Here is a 16,831-nt window from a genome sequence, read left to right on the forward strand (position 1 = left end):
CAATATATATTTTTCATTTAAAATATTCTAATTACAAATTCAGTACATCTTGTTGGTCTTTTTTTTTTTTTTTTTTTTTTTAATTGCATTTTAGGTTTTGGGGTACATGTGAAAAACATGCAAGGTTGTTGCTTAGGTGCATACGTGGCAGTGTGATTTGCTGCCTTCCTCCCCTTCACCCATATCTGGCATTTCTCCCCATGCTATCCCTCCCCAATTCCCCACCCCCCCGCTGTCCCCCCCACTCCCCCACAACAGACCCCCATGTATAGTGCTACCCTCCCTGTGTCCATGTGTTCTCCTTGTTCAACACCCGCCTATGAGTGAGAACATGTGGTGTTTGATTTTGTGTTCTTGTGTCAGTTTGCTGAGAATGATGGTTTCCAGGTTCATCCATGTCCCTACAAAGGACGCGAACTCCTCGTTTTTAATGGCTGCATAATATTCCATGGTGTATATGTGCCACATTTTTCCTGTCCAGTCTATCATCGATGGGCATTTGGGTTGGTTCCAGGTCTTTGCTATTGTAAACTGTGCTGCAATGAACATTCGTGTGCATGTGTCCTTATAGTAGAACGATTTATAATCCTTTGGATATATGCCCAGTAATGGGATTGCTGGGTCAAATGGAATTTCTATTTCTAGGTCCTTGAGGAATCGCCACACTGTTTTCCACAATGGTTGAACTAATTTACACTCCCACCAACAGTGTAAAAGTGTTCCTATTTCTCCACATCCTCTCCAGCATCTGTTGTCTCCAGATTTTTTAATGATTGCCATTCTAACTGGTGTGAGATGGTATCTCAATGTAGTTTTGATTTGCATTTCTCTAATGGCCAGTGATGATGAGCATTTTTTCATATGCTTGTTGGCCTCATGTATGTCTTCTTTTGTAAAGTATCTGTTCATGTCCTTCGCCCACTTTTGAATGGGCTTGTTTGTTTTTTTCTTGTAAATCTTTTTTAGCTCGTTGTAAATTCTGGATATCAGCCCTTTGTCAGATGGGTAGGCTGCAAAAATTTTTTCCCATTCTGTTGGTTGCCGATTATTCAGGACATAGGCGTAGGCAAGGACTTCATGACCAAAACACCAAAAGCATTGGCAACAAAAGCCAAAATAGACAAATGGGACCTAATCAAACTCCACAGCTTCTGCACAGCAAAAGTACATCTAAATCAATACTCTGCTCTCAGGAATTTTTGGGCCACAGATTCAGACACAAAGAAGACATTTTGTCTTATGTTTATTTCAGAAAAACAAATAGCTCTACTTACTTCAAGAAAAATGAAGTTATTATAATTGGGACTTAACATTATACAACCAATAAACAAACTGGAGAAGAAATGGTTGAATAAATATCTGTTGGCTTTCACAAAAGCCGGAAGAAAACTTCTCTGATAAGCCTTAACAATCAACTATGTGCAGACAAAGTGATTGATTCTCAGGAGGACAAGCAGAAGCTTCTGGAAAATGCCCATGACTCTCTGCTGGTAATTGCTCAGCATTTGGGCAAGTAAACTTCATACCTAGAGCTCATTAGCTTCAGAGCCAGTGTCTCTGAATTTTTATCACAATAAAAATTTTTTAAGGAGATTTAAGATTATCACAATCTTTTAAGGAGAAGATTTTCCTTAAAAACCTGACCTATAACCCAAAGATTTTATTACTTTGTGATTAAAGATCAAGATGTATGGAAATAGCATGAGTTACAAAGATGCCTCAGTATGCCTGTTACATTGCTGCAGTTACGTTTTCCAAAATACGCTATTTGAACTTGAGAGAATCGCCACTGTTTCTTTCTAACACTTGTCAGCAACTGCTCATGGCTCATTGATGTAACTGTTTTTGCATTCTGACACCTGAGGTCTACTCACATTTTGTAAGACATGTCACTGTCAAAAGCTAAAAATAAAAGGCAAATGTGACAGCCCTGCCATGCCTAAGAGCCACAAATAATTGTGATCAAGAGGTGTATTTCTTAAATGTTGCAAAAATTTCAAAATTCTACAGCTTCCTTATATTTTTTGGTGATTTTTATTGAATTTCATCTTTAACTATTAGTCAAAAAAATGTTCTATGATTGTATCCAGTGAAAAATACACAAGATTATTTTTCTCATGAAAAAAGAGCTGATAGAGTTTTGAAATCTTTTGCTGAGAAAGCTACACTAAATTGAAATCGCTTGGCTTAGCGACTTCTGAGGAAAGGCCAGACAGCAATTGTAATGGAGGCTATAAAAATGCATAAGAAGCCACGTAATTCACAAGTGATTAATGATAATAGTAATACAGAAAAGACCTTTGGTAATAAATACAAAACTGAGTTTAGAAAACACAACAAAGAGTAATTAGATTAAACTGAGTTATAAACAATGAGCATGTAAAAAAGATACCAAAAATAACAGATTTTGATATTATGCTTGTGCTTGTATTACTGAAAGCATAAATTGTTGCATAAATGGCAGGACTTGGTATGATTTAAATACTTTTGAAGCAGAAAACTCATTTAGTTATTTTACGAGATAAAGACACTCATTGTAAATCATCCCTACATTTGTATGAGGACAAAATAAATTGCCTTGATAAAATCAAACTGATTTAAAGTACAATTCTTTAATAGCACTGGATGAATTTAAAATGTCTTATATCTTGGATCAAGGCTAAACCAAATTTCTGTCACACACAAAAGTGCACACTCTCTCATACAGACACATACACACACACCTTGATATACATATGTATACCCATAAAACTAAACCTGATGATTTCTCCTCAAAGACAAATTCACACCCACTTTCATAAATAATTATTTTGCTTTAGGCTGTTATAACTTGAATCCAATTTTTAGTTTCACATTAAAGCAAAATGTCTTACAATAACAACTAGAAAAAATAGGTCTGTTAAAATTTTAATAAAGGTCTAAAAGAAGTATAAATTTTACACCTATAATTTGCTGAGAATTAAAATAATAAAAACTATGTTTTATATGGAAAAAGATTTTGTAGTTTCTAAAGTGAACTCCAGCTCATTTTTGAGCTCTCAATACTTTTGTGAGATATTACGTGCAGTAACTGTTGTTGTAGGGAAAATAAAGCTCAGAGGTGTAATTGATTGGCTAAAAGTCACAAAACTAGCAAATGACAAAAACTAGCCACTATATCTGCTCCGAAGGCTCTCGATGAGGACAAATAGTCCTTCCTCCATTTCAGAATCCTTCTTGAAAAGTTCAAGAAAAAATAGAATAAAATATAATAAATTAATACACTGTATTATATAAAAAGGATAAATGATTTTTTATTTTTTTTTAAGATAACTCATTTGTCATATTAACCACATACTACAATGCATACGTAGCAGCTAAAGAGTTGAAGCCATTTCACATTATAATGTGCATGTGTTTTGTCATTCTTCTGGAGTCCCACTCCCTAATCAAGGTTAGGACTTTGAGTTGCTGATCAAATTTTCAAGTGTTTATATTTTTTATATCTAATAAGGTACATAGAATGTCTCTCAGAATTCATCTGAGTAGATTTATCTGTAATTTCTTTTAACATGGGGGTCTATTGCCCTCCGTATTTATTCCTTGCCCATCCTGTTCTCTGCTAGGTGTCTCAGGGGCCTGAACACTAGAGGTTTTCTTTATCTGTCTCCCATGTCACGTTGCTTTTCTCTGGGTTATGCCTATGGCAAACACTGGCTGGGGATTGGTGAGGAGGTGATTCCAAGAAGCCCGCCTACTTCTTTCCCTTCTGTTCTGTCCTAGGAGGCATTTCTGGCAAAGTCTCTGACTCTAGCCTCTACCTGGTGATCCTAGGCTCCAGGCCCTAGTATGTCCTTGCAGTTTATGGAAGTGAAGACTTCCAGCAGTTGCTAATTTCTGGGTTGCGTTACCTTCCTTTATTTGTCAGCTCAGTCATCTTTGCATTTAATGCCTTTCATGACATTTCCTTCATGTTAGACACAGACATTCTGTTTGTGCCTAATACTACCCAAAATAACATATTTGTCATTTATTAAATGAATATTAACTGAGGCAATTTTGGTCATCAGACAGAGTGGAAAGCTGGTTTGTATATATTGCTTAATCAAAATGATGTCAAAATATAGATCATAATAGTATGATACAATAAAATGATGATACACATTGAATAACTGGTAACACTCTTCAGCTCCTTTTCAATTGATATACTTTGTACTGTAGAAATAAAGGATAAGTTACATTTTAAAACAGCACTATTTACAGAAATTTCTTTTTGACAAATGCACATTGTACTGTGGTCTTCAAAACGTATCTTTTAATAATTTTTTTTGTTGTAGTTAAATAAAGAAAATAAATTTTATCATATAAATTATTAGAAATAAAAAACACCTCCCATGTTCAATAGTATTTTTATGTGATATGAAATTAATAAAAGTGTTCAACTTTTAAGCTGTTTAATATTACTGTGCTTTGGAAAAGTCTTATAAGCTAAAAAATGCACACATTTGTGTAGCATAGAAAAAATATATGTGTGCTCTCAGGCTGAGTATGTATTACAGAACTCGGTTCACCAGGGATACATTCCATTCTAGTTCTGCTATATTTGGATGGATGCATCTCTTCATTTACATCCAATAGGGAAATAAAAGCTCACTGCTGCTACACAATGAGGTAATAAACAGCATAAATAGTTCATATAACTTCTAGTTATGCATCATCTACCCAGTAACAATCAACATAAGGCATGAAAAAGTAATATTACTGTTTTTGAAATAAATGTTTATATAGATACAATTATTTTTTCCTTTCATGTATTGTGTGTGGTTTTAATGCCTTTATATCTCAAATTTACTTGTTTTAATATTCAATAATAATACCCTACCTTGACTTCCGCTTACACAAATATTCTTTCTGAAACTCTATTCCTCCTCTTTGTCAATTGCATGTCTTTGTTTAGTTGCTTTTTATTTTTCTCTTCTGTTCTCTTATGATTTAGACTAATTATATCATTTTTGAGCCTTTTTATTTTTGACATTAATTTTCTAACACTGCAAACTGTGCTCATCATGTTATGCCTTAAACAAGCTTGTGTTTAGATTTCTTCCTTGTAAGAAATTACACATTAATTCTACCACAATACTGGTAAAATTCTTATGTTTTTTTCCTTGATTCCTTTCACTTCTCTCCAAAAAGGGAGCAGATAAAAGGTATTATTCCCCATAAAGACTCATACACCCATCTTTTCTTCCCCCGTCCCTTTTTTTAAAAGTAAAGATGAGGTCTCACTATGTTGTCCAGGCTCATCTAGAGCTCTTGGGACTAAATGAGCCTCCCATCTTGGCCTCCCAAAATTGCTGGGATCACAGGCCTGAGCCACCGCACCTGGCCCATACATCTTTTTTCTCCTTTTGCTTTGTCACCATCAAGGACCCTTAACTTCTCATTTTTCTTCTAGTATAAATTTGTAACTCTACATTGTACTGATATCATGTGATTATACTTTTTAAATGACAATAATAAGAAAGTCATGCCATGGTTGTGTCTTGTTAATTGTTTACACTGCTTTCCATCTGTCATCCTTTCTTTTGAAGTAATCTTTCTGAAATACCTTATGATTCCATTCCAACTTCCCTTCAACATTCACCCGCAGATACTTTCAATGATTTCTTGTTTCTTAAAGATAAAATTTAATCTCATAAATTTGGCCTCCAAAATGTTTTCATTAACTGGCCTTGGCTATGTATTTATAATTTTTGTTACTTCTCATTATAACTTCACAAAAAAACATTCAATTCTGCTAAACCATTTCTATTCATGCTTCCTTGAATGTGATGAATTTTTCATTATAATTGCTTTGCTCTCATATTTTTCTCTGAAAGGAAAAAACTATAATCTTGGTGCTTCTGGAATATCAGTGGGTACTAACATATCTAAGAAACTAACTCAGTGGAGAAAACAATTTTCTCAGAACCGTTTTCAAAAGGTATACAGTGCACAGATGGAAAATGTTACGAACGCTTGATAAGTATGAAAGCTAAGGTATGTCATCAGTAACCTTGCTTTTCCTCTCCTTCTACACAGCCTTTACCCTACTCTAAGTAACTATTGAGCAAATGTTTAAAGAACACTAATTCCCAGAGACACCAAAATAATAGATAGCAAAGAAAGCCCATGGATTTTAATTGTTCCCTTGTTGTTATTATATTAAATGCTTTAAAACACATTATTTTATGTAATATTTATGAAACCCCTAGAGTTAGTATTCCAATGTTGCATATGGGCATAGCTAAGCTTGACTATAGTTAGTAATACTGTACTGTATGCTTACAAGTGTGGGAAAGCAGCAATGGAGAAAGGGTTTACAGTGTGCCTACATAAACAGGTTATATGTATAAAAGAAATCAGAAACAAAAAACCGTGGAAGGCTGCAGGAGGCTTCTGGGGAGGAAGGCCTCTCCATGCCCCATGTTCCGGTGCAGGGTGACCTAGGCTCTGTTACCATAAACATTGTGCTTAAGGACTTAAAACCCCTTTGTAGCACTGAGACGTAACCAGACTGGTAGGCTCCTTGTAAGGCCTAACTTCCACCAGCTGCACATAGATAATAGTCTAAAGAGAACCACATGTTCTCGTTTTGTGAAACTCCCAAACTGCCGCTGTTATCAATCTTTAGAATGACACACTAGTTCCAGCTCACTGATTCACTCCACCATCACGCCACCCAATCCGCACCATCACTCCACCCCCTACCCTATAGATCAAAGTGCTTGTAACCAATAAATAGTGTGAGAAATCAGAGCTCAGGGCCTTCACTGCCTCCGGTAATAAGTGATGGACCCCTGGTCCTACTTTCACTCTTAATCTGCCTTTTTCTCAATCCTTTGTCGCCACTGAACTCAGGGTAACCACAGGTGATGTGGGGGCTGGTTCCCTACAACAAGTGTTTAAAGTGGTAGATCTTAAATCGTCTCACTACATACGCGCGCACACACACACACATACACACATTCACAAATGGTAACTCCATGAGGTACTGGAAATATTAACTAGTTTGATAATTGTATTCATCAGAGTACTCTAGAGGGACAGGACTAATGGAGTAAGTTTATATATGAAAGGGAGTTTATTAAGGAGTATTGACTCACACAAACAGAAGGTGAAGTCCCACAATAGGCTGTCTGCAAACTGAGGAGCAAGGAAGCCAGTCCAAGTCTCAGTACCTCAAAACTAGGAAAAATGAAAATGCAGCCTTTAGTCTATGGCTGAAAGGCCCAGAACTTCTGACAAATCACTGGTGTAAGTTCAAGAGTCCAAAACCCCAAGAACTTGGAGTCTGATATTCAAGGGCAGAAAGCATTTGGCACAAGAGAAAGATTAAATCTGGAAGACTCAGCCAGTCTAGTCCTTTCGCATTCTTCTTCCTGCTTTATTCTAGCCAGTGTGGCAGCTGATTAGATGGTACCCACCCAGACTAGGGGTGGGTCTGCCTTTCCCAGCCCACTGACTCAAATGTTAATCTTCTTTGGCAACACATTCACAGACATACCCAGGAACAATACTTTGCATCCTTCAGTTCAACCAAGTTGACACTCAATATTAACCATCACAATTGTGGTATCATTTTATAATATATAAGTATATCAAAACACATTGTAAACCTTGAGTATGTATAAATTTTATTTGTCAGTTATATCTCAAAAAAGCTGGAGAAATGGAATAAAAATGTTTAAGGCATGTTTTCATGATCACTAATTTCAGAGTTGCAAGACAACTTGTTCCTTCTTATACTTTATGCTTTTGAAGAATTATTCAACACTTATTGATTATTATTTATGAACTTAGTGCAACCTATACACGAAACATAATCTTGATTATCTTGTTACAAGTCTTACTTTTTTCAATAGAGCTATTATTTCTGGATTTATTTAGGATTTCTCCTTAATGACTCATCTACTTTCTTTCCTTCCGGACAATTTCAAAAAAATCAGATATTTTTCATTGTCTGTGCAATAAGGTACATTTTGCTTTATACATAAATGAAATATTATGTTTATACCTCATTAAATGGTAGACCATTATTGTATTTTAAAAAATGGAGATTGGTAAGAAAATTATCTAGAACTACAATATTATAAAAGTTTATGCACCTGAGAAAGCTTAGATAAATGCCAAAAGTTAGCTTCTAAAAAACAGCACTGGAATTGTTGTAAACTTAGTAAATATCATGCAGAATTCTGAAATGAAAGAAATAATGGGCAATTTCTGTCAAGTACACAAGTTTCTCCCTTGAATGAAATTATCTGTTTACAGAACCACTTCTAATCAGGAAGAGGCCATTCTGGATTATAAGACACACGCAGTAAAGAAATAAATGCCCCCTTGGTAAAATTAAGACATTATTGCCATTTCTTCATTACTAGACCAGAACAACCGAGCCAAAGGCAGTAAGAGAATAAAATTGATTATGGACTGTAGTCCCCATGTGGAATAAGGGATTGGATAGCTGTTTATTTTGCCACTGTAACTAAAACTTTTCTAACTTATATTTTCACTTATATTTCAGGCCTAAGTTTTTTTTTTTTTTTTTTCAATATTGTAGGCCTTTCTAGATATATCTGTAGGAAAAAAATTTACCTTGAAACTAAATCATTGTCCTAGGATTTTGACATTGGTGGAAAAATGGTAGAGTCTTTTGGATGTGTAGGTAAAGTCTTCTGGGAATGTTATAAAGAAAGGTAGAGCTAGCTAAGCTTCTCTTAGTTCAATAATAATGCAGAAATCAAGAATCTGTGGATTTCTCCTAATATCTATTCTTAAAGAGTTCTTTGAACAAAACTGATTTAAGACATTGCCAGTACAAGGTATTTCCTAGGGGTTGGTTGCGGACTTTGTAGCACACAATGTGGAGAAAAAGTTTTGACCTTTCTGTCAACAGAGAATACAGGAAATACACTTGTACATTAGCTTACTGAAGACAACACTGGGATATATGCATTCCCACTGTCACCACACGGCTTTAGAGAACATCAGTGGGAGATGGAGACAATGACTGCAGCCACGGACAGGGTACCTGGAAACAGAGGAAGAAAGCGGAAATGTGAAGATTCCAAAGAGATGCTTGATGCCTTTTCCTCTCAAGTTTTCCAAAAATAACTTTGAGAATTCCAGCATAATCTCTACTTATAAATAAAGATCTAATTTTAAAGGGGTACTTGGAATAGATGGATTCAGAGCCCAATTTTATTATCTATATTGTTATTTCATATCTATATCTATGGATCTCTATATTTGTATATATCTATACTCCAGTGAGAAAATATGGAAATCATCTAAACTCATCTTTTCATTTAACACCGTAACATTTTAAACATAACTTTAAATACTGTGAAATAATCTCATTTATAAAATTAGAGGAAAAATTATTCATAATTTGTCAAAAAATAGAAATCAATAGGCTTTCAAAAGAACAATACCCAGAAACACTCGGATTGTTTATTCCAGTACTGCCAATGTGGCTCAAAAAGAGAAAATATTTAGTGTAACTGATAATACAATTGAATTAAAGAAAAAAATCTTAAAATATTGCCAACAGATGTGAAGCAAGTTTATGTAATACAGCAGCCATTTCAACTAAAACACTAAATATCATAGAGATAAAATCTTCTTATAAATATATTTTGGAACATAATTTTCCAAAAGATGGAGTAAATATCTTAAATTTTAAAAAATATTTAAGGAATAAGAGATTTATAGTCAGCATTATTATGCAATATTGATGTGTTTCTAAAAATATAATAAGAAAAATTGGAATAAAGTCATAATTAGTATTGATAGATAAAAAATAAACTTTTATTTCTAATAATACAATTATATACCTGGAAAATCTAAGAAACTATAAAATTGTAGATGTATCAGTAAGACATATGATAATAAAAACCAGTATAAAGTGACTAATTTATAATTATATTCACATTGCACACAGATCTATAGCTTTGCTGTATTTAACAATAAGATTTTCTAAGTGATACAACTAATCCCTTGACAATAAAAAGGGAAAATCTACAATCTGTTAGAATAAATAAAATGTGTATTATTTAGAATAAATAAATCTTATTTAAAGAAATAATAAATAAACAAATAGAGAGTCCTAACAAGAAATTAAAATATTAACAGGGTTTTTTTTGTGGAAGTGAATGAAGTTGATTTTAATTGTATTTTCAAAAGCAATAATTGTATGCTGTTTAGTTAGAACTTTTGTGTCTCTGTCTATGAGTGAAGTCAGCCTATAATTTTTCTTCCCTAAGTTACCCTATAATATCATTTACGATTATGAATCAGAGTAAATTTAATTTTTTCAAAGAAATAATTTCATAGTTTTTACTGACATATATTTTAAAAGAACATTTACTTACTTTATAAATTATGCTTTTCTCTAATTATGACCCTGTTTTTATTCTTAATATTACTGCTGACTTCTTTCTTATCTCTTTATTAATCTTGCAATAGTTTTTGTTTTGTTTTTCAGGTATTTTTATTGTTTTTATTTTGTATTATTTGTTTTGTTTTTTTGGAAAGAGGAAAGTAACAGGTAAACCAGTGTTTTATTTATATCTTGTTTTAAATCTCCATTTTCTATTTCAATTATTTCTGGTCTTTATTTTATCATTTATTTTTTTCTACTTTTTTTCTGCAAATTTTGGTGCTCTAATTTTGAAGTTATGTTTAGTTTATTAATATTAGATTTCATTCAAATTTTTATGAAAATGTCATGTTTTAAAATGTAGCATTATATATATTTACATTTAATTTATATTTTGCCTCTAGCACATATCCAGAAACAATCAGTAGTTTAATGGCTATCTGTGAATGTATGAACAAGACCTTGGCAGTGTAATAAAAATGAATTTAGATTGTAAAAACTGTGTAGACTTATAGATGAAATTGAACGAATATCATTTCATGAATAAGGCGACTTTAGCATACATTCTACTGCATTATTTTGAAACTGTTGACATTAAATCAATATTTAAAAGTTAGTACTGTTTGACAGTTGTTTATAAAAAAGTTTTTAATTATTTTGCTATATAACCAAACATCCAGATGAATATCCCAAAAGCGCTAAAAAAAAATTGCTCAGCTGTCAAAAAGTAATCAAAATATATCAAATAAATTAATTCCTCAGTTTCAGAATGGAAATTAACATGAAAACCACTTTGCAAATGTGATAAAATCTGTTTTCTGACAACATATCTAAGCACATGTTCTATCCGTTACTTAGCAGTCCAGGCTAAAAATAACAGAAGTTGGTGAAAATAAATCCAAAAACATGTCTATCAAAGAGAAGCTTTCATATCAGGATTGGATCATCAAGCATTCATTACTTTGGGAAGTTAGTTACGATAATCCATTATTCAGACCTGAGTCATTTATTAAATAACTCTATAGCTAAAATACCTTGTCATCTACAATTTATTATTTTTCTATTTTAAAAAAATATTTTATTTTTATAAACAATATATTTTTGTGTATACTTTTTCTATATTATATAGGTATTGATTGATTGATTGATTGAGACAGAGTCTTTCTCTGTCACCCAGGCTGGCATACAGTAGTGCAGTCTCAGCTCACTGCAACCTCTGCCTCCTGGGTTCAAGCAATTCTCCTGCCTCAGCTTCCCGGGTAGCTGGGATTACAGGCACCCACCACCATGCCCAGCTAATTTCTGTATTTTCAGTAGAGACAGGGTTTCATCATCTTGGCCAGGTTGGTCTCAAACACCTGACCTCACGATCCACCTGCCTTGGCCTCCGAAAGTGCTGGAATTACAGGTGTGAGCCACTGTGCCCAGCTAGGTATTTATTTTTTAAATTCTATGGATGATATCTGGAAAATTGTTAACTCTCTCTTTCTCTCTCTCTAGACATTCAACACCATTTACAAAGACGTTTCATGTAAGAAGATTTAACTTAAGTCACAAAATTTTTGTTTTATTTTAAAATAATTGAACTTCATGTGTACTACTGTTGATTGTACTCTAGTTAGTATCAGAAAACATTGACAAGTTGAAGATACCTACATGATATTTACCTGATACATGGTTTGAAATACAAAATGAATGTTCCCTGAAATGCTGAAAAGGAGACTAGAATATTCTGCAGGTTATAACTTTAAGAATTAATAATGACAAATTAAAGATGGTAGAGCAACAGAGCTAGTTAAAGCAGAAATTAATTTAAGACAATTAGATGTTGTGATACACACAATTGTTATAATGTCAGAAGAAACACCCTCCAAAATAAGCTTTGAGAATTCCCAAAACACAAAACTCACAGACCCAGTCTGCCGTGGGTCTTCTACATCTGCCATGACCAGGAAGTGGCAATCACCAACTGTGGCCTCACAGACCATCTTTAGTATTCACATCAGCAAAATAGATGCAGAAACTCTAGCACTTAACACCTTTGAAGATAAAATCTAGTCTTTGAAGGTAAAATTTAATGAGACCTAAGTTAAAGCTCACGCTGACAAACACAAATGTCACCGGCACCTATGATTTCAACAGAAAAAGCGGAAGCATTCTGCATCACCTATGCTCATTTCCACCTTTCAATTCTCAGGCATAAATACATGCTTAGCAGAAGTTATGTCACAGGAAAGTTTTGAGAGACTCTAGAAAATATTTGGCCTTCTAAATAAATTTGCATTAGAGCATGCTACAGGAGCTTTGGAAACAGTAAGGTAACATAGTCTTTATTTCCACAATACTTTGCAACCATAGGCCAATTGGAGTCCCTCCACACACACAAGTTTTTTTCTAAACTGTCAACTATAAACAAACAATAGCTGTATTCTCCAATCTAAGATAATGTGACCATATTTAATATGATAAGAGTGCTTACCTCCTTCTCTAACTAAAGGAATAATTTGTCATATTTGTCATTAAAACCAGTTTGAGAAGTGTTTATTTCTCCACTCAGTGTATCTTGTAACTAAAGAATGGAATATTGTTACATATTGTACTACCAACATGCCTCATATAAAATTGCAGAGGAATTTACACACACACACACACACACACACACACACACACACACAGAGAGAGAGAGAGAGAGAAAGAGAGAGAACATGTAGTTGAAAGAGTACGGGGGTTAATTCTATAGCTTTCATTTATTGACCTTGTCATGAAACTAACTATATTTGGTATTGTAGTTTGTTTATTGCTCATTTTATGTTTTCTTGTCCTTCACCAATCCCTTAGCTTTCCACTGTGCTTTTACTGATGACGTAACCTGAAAAATTTTCAAAGAACTAGAATACTTTCAGGTCTTGCCTGCATGAGGTTCATATAATCAGCTACTATATTTTATACCTGGACATACTTATATTGTACTAGAAAGTTCCTAATGAATTCCCTGAGTTACAGAGATATATTTCCATACCAACATTGTATAATACCAATTGTATTTTTCATTGGAAATCTGGGGATCCTACAAATGTGTCCTTTCCAGAAAATTGTCTTTGCCATTACCCAAAAATGGCTACATGTTTCTCAAAACTATTGACTCATAGCTGTAAAAGGACAACGTGACCACGTGGCTATACTTTGGTCAACAGTAGTAGAGAGATAGAATATGTTAGTGCAATTTCTTCACTTTCTCACAGGCTGGAACAAGAACACAGACATGTGATCCAGACTTGATCATCTGAATGAGGACAACAGCAAGGAAATGGTAGGATAACACATAAGGAGAAATCTAGATTTATGTACAACTTCACAAAGCTCACTCTGGAACACTGACTACCTCTAAACTTACAAGAGACAGAGAAATGCTTATCTTTTATAAGCCTATGATGATGATGATGATGATGATGATGATGATTTTGTTTTTACATTAAAGAAGCTTAGCCTATCCTAAATAAAGCAAGAAATATTATGTAAATCACTTGGGAGAAGAATTTCTCAGTACTATGGGAGGCTGAAAGGCAGATGGATCACTTGAGCCCAAGAGTTCTAAACCAGCCTGGGCAACATAGTCCCTACAAAAAATATAAAAATCGGCTCAGTGTGGTGGCATATGCCTGTAGTCCCAGCTACTTGGAAGGCCAAACCAGGAGGAACTCAAGGCTGCTGTGAGCTATGATCACACCACTGTGCTCCAGCCTGAGTGACAGAGCGAAACCCTGTCAAAAAACAAACAAACAAACAAACAAACAAACCAAAAACAGCTCAGCTTTAAACTCCAATAGATGTGGCATTTAATCCATTTAATCCTCTGTCACTTAATAATTCTATGATACTGGTAAAAATACTTCCATGTCAACATATGTAAAATGCCAGTAACAATAGTGAAATCATATCATTGTAAAAAGCTCAGTAATTAATAACAAAATTAAATAATTTATTCAGTTATTCACATTTGAATAATAATACCTATAACTGGCAATACATGATCAATTAACAAAGTACTTGGTCTTTGATAATTTCTAAAGTTATGTTTATAATCACAGTCGTGGTTATAAACAACATAATCATCATGAGAATGACAGATATGCATGTTTAAAAGTGTTCTAAGTAAGAATTTTAGGTGAGACTACAAATACGTTACTAAGCTGCTATTTACTCAGTATTTTACCATTTGTGCAATAATAAATTCTAAAAATTAGAGGGTCGATCCTATATTTCAGTACTATTGAAACTTAGATACCATTACTATTCAAACTTAGATAACATTACGTAGGACAGATGTAAACATATTCGTAAAACAGTTTTGTCTAAATCTATTTTTTTATTGTTTATTCAACATTAAAATAGTTTTAGGAGCTATTTTACTCCACCAGTGTGATTTTATTGTTCTATAATCAAAGCTATAATTGTAGATTCACAGAATTCTGAACGGTTCACAGTGTATTTCACATGAATGAATTGCAAAGGTCTGTTTCTCAAGGCATTGGGATGTGATTTGTTTTGGATTGTGTTTGTTTACTGTAGTGACCATGTGTTAACTGTCATTTGGCAGGCACAGATCTAAGCTCCATGGATTATTTTATTTTATTTTCATGACAAACCTATTAAAACACATTTTTTTTACATTAGAAAACTTAGAATGTTGAGGTTATTCTCAGACTTCAATGAGTTCAATATTGAGGTTATTCTAAGATTTCAATGAGCTCAGTGTTAATCTAGGGCATGTCCTCTTGCCTCTTATGTTTTATTACCTCTCTGAATAGTTTTGCCTTAACTGATGCAGAAATGAAAAAGTCATGCACTCTGTAACCATTTACATGAATCCCATTACTCGATGATGAGCAGAATGAAAAAAGACTAGAAAAATCAACTCATTATTTCTTTTAAGAAATTTGTTAAATGTTTTACTTATTTTTGTTAAACTCCTGTGGTTGAACAGTACAATTACTTAATATTTTTCTTCCTCCTCTGCAAAATTAATCTTAAAACCTAACCCTCTTTTGACTAGTTACTTCTATTCCCAAAACAAAATGTATTAAGTCAGTTCCTATGTTCTTGTCAAATAAACTGTTAGACATTTCTGAAGAAGTGATTAGGGAATGAGGGTGGGAGGAAAAACATATTCCTGACAGTATAAGAAATATGTTTGCATGCCAGTAAATTATTTTTAGCTATATTTTGATATCACTTTGTTCCATAATCTACTTTTATATTTTTCTTGCCAAGAACACACTGATGCCAAAATATTATTATAAGTTGAACCACACTCTCATTTAACTTTTTAAAAAAATGAAAATATATGCGAAATGAAAGATTTAGACATCTTAACATTGCCAATTTTTGGAATTCTAATAGTCATGAAGAAGAGACATTCATGTCATTTTAGATAAAATAAAGTGTAAGTTTAAGGTATAACAATTATAGTATAAATTTAAGCCAGTATTATATTCCATAATCCTGAAAATATACTGGTTACCTTATAATGACATGTTTATTTCCAGGGGTGGCCAGCAAAAGGCTATTCATTGACCAAAACTAAATGCTTAAACAGAAAATACCCATTTGCTAAAGACTGTTTAGTACTAATTGTTAAAATAAATTGTATTATACATTTCCTCAAAAACATTAGTTATCATTCATAGAAGGAATTTGCAAGAACAAATAGTAAAGGGGCAAAGAAATATTACTCTTTTATAGAAGAAACATATACATTTAAATCCACATATTTATACTGTATAGTGTAAATTTTCTCAGTGAATATTACATATCTATGTATATTTTTGTTACGTATGTTTTATTCAATGTAACGTTAAAATTATTCCCCCAAAAAATCCTTCAAACTGATTAGAGATTCAAAGGTAGGGAAAAAGTAATGAAAACATTATTTTCATTATTGTTACAATACTGTCATTGTTATTAATAAAAATATCATCTATAAAATAAAAATATATAGTGTTCCTGTAGGCTTGCAATGTTCCAAGCTTTCTCTCTTTTTCTGCACTCAGGTAGGGCCCCAGATTCTCTGGAACCATAGTATACATTACTGGTTTGCAGAGGTTTGAAAGTTTTTAGGAGCTTCAGAGAAAGCTGCTTGGGAAAAAAGAGGCTTTTCAAATAAGTGGGGTTCCAACTTTTCTGTTCTTATAGTTGTGTACTCAGCTGGACTGGAACTGAAGTCTGCTCCAAAATATTGTAGAAGATGATGCTTGCTAAAGGGATCTTACTGTCGAGGAAAAAGTAGTTCAGAAAGCTAAAGTTCAGGTTTTAACATCGTAAAAATTGCAGGGCATATGTTACTAGATGGTACGGCTATTTTTCTATACTCATTGTCTAATTATTTTGCATCTAAGGATGTCAGATGATAAATATATCTATGCTATTCTATGA

Source organism: Aotus nancymaae, unplaced genomic scaffold (assembly GCF_030222135.1).
Source record: "Aotus nancymaae isolate 86718 unplaced genomic scaffold, 86718_ANA_hifiasm-v0.15.2.pri h1tg000022l_1, whole genome shotgun sequence".
NCBI classification, from domain to species: Eukaryota; Metazoa; Chordata; class Mammalia; order Primates; family Aotidae; genus Aotus; species Aotus nancymaae.